We start from the raw sequence: 9,160 nt of genomic DNA, 5'->3' as shown, positions 1-9,160 counted from the left end.
CCCTACCACCAGATCCCTCTCCCCTAGCCCTCCTTGAAGTTTGACCCACAGGGTCTCAGTTAAGCCTTCCTCTGGTCCCATTTGGAAGGTAGAACTGGTTTACTGTTCCCTAACATAGAGCGCAACCCCCCCACCTTTTTTCCCCTTCCTATCTCTTCTAAACAACCTATAGCCCTTTATGTCTAATGCCCAGTCAAATGTTTCATCCCACCATGTCTCCACTAGGCCTAAGATTGCATGACCTAAAACTGCACCCTGCTGGGATAGGGAGGCCTGATGGCTTGCCTGTGGCAGGGCAGAACTACATAAATACCAGGACTGATCACCTCCCTGGTGTAAGGTGGGTTGGGGCACCTAAATCTCTTCCCCCTTCTTTGGGTGGGTGACTAGGAGAGTTGGGGGGGGCCAGGCATGCAGAGTAGCTTGTGTTGGACCCTGGAGGTGGGCCAAGCATGCTGAATGAGCAGCACCTGAGCCCAAGGGGGTGTGAGACCCCAGGCCCTGAGAGTTGCAGGGCAGAGTTGTGGGGCCAGTTAAGCTCAGAGAGGAGTGGCTGAGTCATAAGGGGTGGAAGACCCCAGGCCCTAGTGTAAAGGGGTAGAGTTGTGGCCTGAGAGATGGGCATAGTGGTCCAGTGAGGGGCAAGGGTAAAGCAGGCCCATAGTTGAGTAATTGCTCCCGTTCCGGTGAGGGTCACAGGAGAGGCCCAAAAGACCATGCCAGGGCTGACCAAGGGGTGGAGAGAAAAGCCTGAGGACCTGCACAGAATAGGGCAGAGTGAGTGTGGCCTGGATAGGCAGTATGCAAGAGACCAGGTAAGAGCCAGTGGAATGCAAGAGGCCCTGGTGAGAGAGGGGTGGTGTGTGTGTGGCCCCAAAGCAGGCAGTATGATAAAGATACAACTGTGTGCCCAGTTTGGTCTGGCCCTGAGCCAGAGTATCATCACATGGTGAGACATCAGTGAGGCATGGGACACATATACAGATCGTAGGAGCGTGTACTGATCACCCACAGTCTTTTGGGTGCACGAAGGGCAGGTTTCTACCTATTTGACCTCATAACCATTTATCAACAAGGCATGGCAGGTGAGCAAGGCAGGTGGTTTGCCCAGAGACAAAAGCAGGGCCATACTAACACCGGGCCTGGAAGATGCCTTTGTCACAATTATACTATGTTATGTATTTTATTTTAGATCTGTTATATTTAAGATTCTTAATCTACTATTACCAAATACTGCAGTAATTTATAACAGAAAAATAATTTAGACCTGAGACCGAATTTTCTGTTTACTGTTACCTTACCCTTAACTCGTGCTTTTCTTCAAAGGTATTACAGCATATTGGCCAACATATCTTGTAATATTTTTGTATAAATTGGATAAGCAGGATATCTGTATTTATTTTGCATTTCAAGACCTTCCTCCAATTTGGTCTCTTCCTTTCCTCTATTAAAACTATTTTTTTGCTTTGGTATGTACATTACATATGACCCATATCATGCATAATTTGCATAATTTCTGATAAATAAGCAAATGAGTATAGCAGAGTTGGGCTATGCTAATGCTGTAAATATTAAACTGCTAAATTTTTCATGCATAAAGTGTTTTATCAGTGTATTTTTGAATAAACAGAAGGACTAGTAACTATCTTTCAATGCATAGCTAAATCTGATTTTTGTTTGTGACCAGCATGAATGCTGACCTTTGCCTTCTTGAATGATCTTTGCATCTCTTAGAAAGTTCATGAAAAGGTCACAGAGCTGCATTGACTTCCTCTGTATGTGTGGACATGTTTCTGCCATTGATCTGATGAAAGGGCTGGCCTTGCCCATTCAGTGCTTCACTTTTTATTTTTCATGGAAATCTGAATGGCAAGCACAGCTATCCCAACAATAATGAAAGTCTAGAAAAGAAAAAGAACACATCATTTTATATAAGTCAAATGTTTTAAGTCTTGCTTTTCTTTGGAAATCTCCTCATATATTCTTTTCCTAGTCTGTGTATTAATTGTGATACATTCTTAGCATATGAAAATACTAATACATATCATGCATGATTTAAAAAAACCCCAAAGGGCTAAAATGCCATAGCAATTTAGAACGAAAAAAATTAATAAAATAACTGAAATAATTTCCTTTTTTACAGATGCATATTTAAAGAGTCTGAATTCTTCCTCTAGATTATGTTGACATTGTTGATCAACAAAATAAAAATGATTTCTTGTATATTCTTTAGATAATTCCTTTCAAAGACAAGTTCCATGTTGCTTGTCACTGTAAAAGAAGGTTATGAATCTCAGGAAAGCTTCTCTGCTGACACATCAGTTGTGGAGGCACCAGTTTTCCAAATCAGACCACAGAAAGCAGCACAGTTAGAGGGTTTTAAATCTCTGCTCAGAAACTATTTCTATTTACAAACAGCAAGAATAGCTCTAAAATAGTGAAAAATGCACCCAAGTCATATTTAGAATGATTGTATGTGGGGGATATAACAATACTTTTCAAGACTGTAAGCACTACATATATTCATATCTTGTGCTATTTATCTTGCAGATATACTGCACTGGAAGTTCCTTGCTGTTAGCTGGTCGGCTCGTAGCACTGAGAAGGAAAGATCTCTAGGTTTGTCAGTGGCCGTATATCACTGCAGCTGTGCCCTTTGATTACACAGAGGGCTCCTCCAGCCATTAATAATAGGAAACACTTTTTGTCTGGTGAATGCATCTGAACACAATTCTCTAACACCTAGGCTATTCAGTGAGGTAGAAAAGGTAAATTAAAGATGGGACCTGTTTGTTTTATAGTTACACTAGATGTGTAAATGGGGATAACCTTTGCTCACTTCTAAAAAAAGAAAATATGTTCTTTTTCTTACCAGCCCCATGTGTTTCTGCATTTTATGCTAACATATCACATTAGCAGATACTCTTTGCTTAGTTAAAAATACTGATGGACTACATTGCCCCTCCCATGGCATTCATTAAAGGCATGTCTATACATGCTTTTATGCATGGCTAACTTAATGCGCATTTGCCTAATGTGCATTAAGGTGATTTAGGCACATGTGTACATGTCCACGTGCTAAGGCACATTGACACAGTGTGTGAACTGTCTTTTAGGTTTCAAATTGAGGCGCAAATGGCCTAAAATTGCCATTCTTAACGTGCATTAATGGTGCTCATGTGTAGACATATGCCCTTAACACACCCTAAAAATGGCTAATGTGCCTTAAATCAGCATTTGTAGATGCACCCTACAAGTACAATCTACTGATGTCTAGGGACCTACTTAATTTGTGATTTTTGCTGATTGCACGAGGCCAAGGGAGGTGGTGCTGTCCCCTTCCTTGGAGGTGTTTAAGAGGAGATTGGACAGACACCTGGCTGGGGTCATTTGACCCCACCACTCTTTCCTGCCCAGGGCAGGGGGTTGGACTCGATCTAATAGGTTCCTTCCAAGCCTAACATCTATGAAACTATGACAGATTTGTTGCATAATAATTATATCACATGACATATCAGGGTATATTAGCCACACCATACCCATTATCCAGGTGTGTCAGTGTAAATGTTTTAAAAAATTGGAATAATTAGAAAAAAATCAATATAAAGGTTGAAAGAAGCTGTGACTATCAGTACAACAAAGCAGATTTAAGTATCTATATTTTCCTGTATGAGAGATTTTGAAAGATTGGATGGTATAAATCATTTAGTTGTATCTCATAATGTCTTGGACACAGTAAGAAAAGCTGAAATGTTCATCTTAACTTTACATTTCTTCAACCTGGTTTAAACATGTAATATGTATGTGAAATCAATGGAAATTTGGTTACAGAAGAAATGAAAACTTGGGCCCATAAGGAGTAGGTGCTCTTCTTTCTATGCATTACTTCAGAACCTTTATTGACAAAGGAAAGCAGTGCATTGGGAGGATCATAACTGGATTTTAACCACAGGGAGTCAGTCTGAAATATGTGAGTCATTTTTCAGTTATTTCAACTATCTCACAAAAAGGTGTCATGTCTCTTCACAGTTCCTGAAACAGTGCTGCCCTATTTACATATTTTGGTAGTTCACCTTTACTTTGTTGATAGTCTTGTGACTACTCCAAAGTATGTTCCTCTTAAATCTATTTTGACAATTTATTTAGGTCATGGAGTCAGGGTTTAATTTCCTCATGTTTAGATTTATTCCCAAAAGCTGTAAAATAAAGATAGCATATTCTTGTTGCTGATTCAGGCTGAGAACTAGAAATCTCTAAGCTGCATGGCCAAGCTAGCATTTTCTTCCCGTATTTGCAGTTTGTTATTTTCTTCATGATTTTAGGAGTTGGAATTTTTAAAAGCATCACAGAACATTCTACAGGATGCAAAAAGCGGATGTGTGACAGCATTTCTACCCATCCAGAATTCTTGGATGTCATGCTTAATCGAGTCCTGTCAATAGGCACTAACGTACTATATCACTGTTGGAATTGCAGTAAATCCTTTGCAAAAGAACACATCCTGAATTATGTGAATAATATAACATACATGCAATAAAATATTTCACTTTTATATAGCACCTTTCCCCAGAGACATAAAAGAGGTGGCAATAGTATTTTTAGCTGTGCATATAATCATACATTAATTAATTGGACACAGTGCACTAAAGTTTAAGTTATGCTTTATCAACTAAGATGGTGCATTTTTACTGAATAAAGAAAATGGAGAAAGATAGCATTTTGCCATTTTTCAAGTCTAGCTGCCCCAAATATTGTTAATTTGTTGGTGGCTGGATTTAAATGATGAATTCTTTTGCTTTTAAAGCTAAGGGAAAAGATCCCTAAATTTGTTATCAACCAATAGTGATATACTTTTAAAAAATGCACAGCATCTTGAAAGTTTGGTTTCATATCACCATTTATATTCCTGAGAAATAGACATATCTCACACTCCGTAGCAGTTTTTTGTGACATTTGGATTTACAGTGCTCAAGTTTAAGTCTCTAGCCCCTTGCAGTCTGTCAAAAATGGCTTCTCTGTCCATTTATTTTTGTCTTCTGTGCTCAGTCTGAATATCTTTTGTAAATTTATATTTGACAACCCTCGTATTTCAGTAGGTAGCTTTGTTTCACAATCTACCTTGCTTGCTCTGTTGCATTAGCTGAAACAACAAATTTAATCCATGATGTCAACAGTAAATTATAGTGGCAATATAATATATGTCTGACATCACTGGGGTCAAGGCCATGGTGAAAATATTGCAAATAAAGGATTCAAAGGGTCTTCTCATAGGGGTATAAGCTTGCTACACACTTAATGTCACAAGAGAGAATAGTGCAGCATACTGCACTACGTTCAATTTTTAATTACAGCTAGCATAAAACTTTGTCTAATATAAGAGCACTCCAACAACATAAAAAGATAGTCTAAAGAAGTTTGCTAGGTAGTTATAGTTCATATTTGCTAACTGATAAATAATTAAAACAAGAATTACTTTACTGAAAAGATTCATTTAGAGCACACATTTTCCATTACGCTGGCTGTTTGGAGGGGCTGGGGGGAAACATTCATTGCATACCTACCTAAACTACCTTGCCATTAAAGTATCTAAATTACCTCAGTGAATTCTGAGCACAGAAGTGGTTGATGAATTGCTTTTGCATAAATGCACTTTCCTTTGCTAGAACCTAATTTTGTGTATAAAAACACACAGAGAGAGAGAATAAAGCAACCACTGAACTCTCTCAAGAAGAAAAATTGAAGCCTGGAATTTTCTCTGTGTAATGAAGTTTTTCTAAACGCTGCTTGTATTATAAGTATCCTCAGACTCTCTGAGGACAAGCCAAAAATGGGTTCTTCTCCAATAGGGAAAGAGCAGTTAATGAATCATCTTTCCCTGTGTGAAAGTGTGCATTCCTGTTAATTTGTGTTGTCATTTTTACAGGCCAAGACTCTTTTTTTAATATCAAAATTTGTTTCTGGTTTAAAAACTCATTTGGTGCCAAAGGGGAAAAATATTTCATGCCAAGTGAACCATAAATAAATTCAGTGTATGGAAGAATTAGAGATTTCCATTCCTTCAGGCTCTATTATTTGTTTTATCTGGCATCAACAGCATTAGCAGCCAAGGACTTTCAGTATGCAAGTCATCTTAACTCGGCTGAAGCATTTTCATTCCTTAATAAGAAAGGCAGGGCCAAATTTAAAAGGCTGCAGGGTGTATCTGATGTCAGAGTATGGCTCTTGCATTACTTTCTACGCAATATATCTGCATGTTCGTATTTTACAGAAGGGACTCTGCTCTTGGAATGGAATCATATTTGTGTCCAGTTGCACTTTTTTGGCCTCAATACAGCACTGTCACCTTAAGAATGTGGGTAATACCATTAGGAACATGCTGAATCAGGGCCTTTTTTCTGTTTGGGCAAATTTTGGCAATAAGGGCTCAGAGTTAAGCGATAATGATTGTATAGAGTTTGGAATGCAAGCCATATTAGGAAGAGGTTGAAAGAATTAGGTATATTTAGTTTGGAGAACAGGAGATTAAGGATAGAGGGTGGAGTGGAGCATGTCCAAGATATCAGTTTTCAAATATTCTTAAGTCTGCTGGAAAGGTGATGGAGAAAAATGTTCTCTCTTGCCACCGAAGACAGGACATGAGACAATGAGTTTAAACTGCAGTAAAACAGCTGTAGATCAACTGGAAAATAGTTGGAAGTTTGCAAAAAGAGACCGCATAAACATATATTTAGGATGGTTTATAAGTAGTGAATATTGCATCTGTGCATGAAGTTGGGCGGTATGATCCTTGAGATCCTTCCAACACTATATTTCTATGAATGTTGAGCTATACCGTTCTAGGAGGAACTGTGAAAACATTAGGTTTTCTCCATTACTTTGTTCAAATTTAGCCCACTTTGGTAGTGAATGAAAGCTACCATCACCATATGCCATCATGTTCAGAGGCCTCCATATAATAAATAAATAAATAGTCCAATTCTTTGAGAACATGTGTTTATCCCAGCAAAGAAAAATCAGTATTGTCATCTATTGCTATCCTTATTGACAACTTCAGTGAAGAACTGAATGTTCATAGACGCTCCATAATCCTCATCTCTAGAGAGGGGTTTGCCCTGCTGGGCTGAGGCATGCTGACTAAGGAGGGTTGTTGATTCCCGAAGCGTTAATGTCTGTGCTTGCCATTTTTGTAGGCTTAAACACACAAAAACAAAAATATTTTAAGTTCTTCTGATGCTTCTTTACATGCAAATGAAAAATGGGAAGTTGCATTAGCTATGTTTGAAACTAAGTTATATGTCTCAACACAGAGTACTTCGAAGATCATTTAATCCTGCCCATAAAAACAAGTTTAAATAATTTTGTTGTTCTTGGCTGCTCTTAGCAATTGTATTGTAGCATGATGTATGATTGGTGTCTGCTCCAAGAATCAACCAACTGCACATTATTCCATTAGTGATTTTCCATTTTCTACAAAGCTTTGCAATGTATTAGTGTTATTTATGTTAATGTACTAATGCATTATTTTACATATTTACAATATCTACTTTCATCTGCCATGAACAATGATGGAATGTTTAGATATTGTATGCAGGTCAATATGACTTATTAAATGTTTACAAATTTTTATGAAAAAGCAATGTCAGAGAGAGTGTTTCTTCTGGGCTTGGACCTGATATCCATACTCAGGCAAAACTCTCACTGAAGTCAGATCTACCAGACTGAAGATCTTCCTGTCTTCTGCCCCATCTCTCTCTGCCTTTTCCTACTACAAATTATGAAAACTATCCATATATTAGAAGAGTAATTAGACTTTCCCAGTGGAAAAACTAGAACAACTGTTGCAACAAGTTGTGTGGTGGCTTGAGAGGTGTATGTTTAATGGTTTTGGCAGCAGAGAGAGAATTTATCTAAGGAGACTAGTTGTATTTATTCGAAGGCATGTTGAGGAGAACAGGCAGCAACATGGTATAGTCCCCAGTAGGAGGTGGTCTCTAATATGTTGTCAACCTCACTAGCTGTCCAAAAGCTGTCATATGACTTGATTGCACAGATGATTACAGATAAACTGTAATAAAATCACATATGTGAAGTTGATAGGGATTCATGGATAGCCCCTGAAATCAGTGCCCTTCCTGATTTTTCATCTTGATAACACTGGACTATATTGAACATTGTCAATTTTACTGAGGCAAAATAGGCTTCATAAATTCTTTCTTGTTAAGGTATTTCCAATCTACTGGTTGGTTTGGTATCCATGTATACAAAACCTGCAGAACTTTTACTCTATTTCACAGTGTATGTATATTGTATATAACATTATCTTTAATAATGAAAACAAAGATTTGTATAGTGTTATATTTGGGCCATGCCTTATGGTATTGCTTGTTTTATTTGGGTAGGAATATGTGAAAGATGTACTCTAAATGAATCACAACTTCCAGAGCATAAGCTATTGTAGGATCTCTGTGTGTTGCTTACTAACATGTTTAGCTTTTTTATGCTTGCTTTGGAAAGGTTCACACAATCTGCATTTCTAGATAAGTTATTGATAACTTTCATTGTACCCTCCTACTTAAATTCTGTCCTTGCTTTTTTCTTCTATACGATGATATGCAAGTGAATGTTTACCTGAATGTGAAGGCAGAAACAAATGTCTAGATTTTGCTCAAAAGTCCTATGAAAATATTAGGCACCTGCCTGAATTCATATAAAATTATATAATGTAAAATAGCAGGATCTTGTCAAGTTACATCCTGCTTCCAGATGTCTGTACTTAATTCAAAGTACAGTACAAAACAGAGTTCACTCTGCTACTGGAAAATTCACAGGGCCTAATTTTAAATGCTATTTCAATAAGGAAACTGCCTTCACTGTAGGATGTTTACAGTGAATTGATTTGACAGTGCAAGGAGTCCAAGGCCTTCTGTTTATCCACAGAGTAGGTTTGGTTCAATCAGTAGTAGGCTAAAATTTCCTCCTCTGCCTTGATGTGAGGGAGCGGGGCCTAGGGGCGGCCGTGAACTTCCTAGCGCCCCCTACCATCACGTTAGGGTGAACGTAGCACCCTCAGAATCTCGCCCGCCACAACTTTGATGACCAATAAGTAATATGGGAGGCTGCCTGTTTCCCTAGTGGACGGTACTGGTGTTCCTGTCCCTAC

The 9,160-nt window shown here is 38.3% G+C and overlaps 1 long non-coding RNA gene across 1 annotated transcript in view; it reads right to left on the bottom strand.

Annotated features, from left to right (window-relative positions):
• Nucleotides 1–979: 979 nt before the first annotated feature.
• Nucleotides 980–9,160, bottom strand: part of LOC109322901 — a 38,393-nt gene continuing 30,212 nt past the window's right edge. Inside the window, exon 3 of the long non-coding RNA XR_002104505.1 lies at nucleotides 980–1,901. This is a non-coding gene — a long non-coding RNA (uncharacterized LOC109322901). The remainder of the gene's footprint in view (nucleotides 1,902–9,160) is intronic.

The sequence above is a fragment of the Crocodylus porosus genome, unplaced genomic scaffold (assembly GCF_001723895.1).
Source record: "Crocodylus porosus isolate Cpor-Errol unplaced genomic scaffold, CroPor_comp1, whole genome shotgun sequence".
Lineage (NCBI taxonomy): Eukaryota > Metazoa > Chordata > Crocodylia > Crocodylidae > Crocodylus > Crocodylus porosus.
Note: the sequence above shows the minus strand (reverse complement) of the source record. Positions and strands in the feature narration are given on the sequence as shown.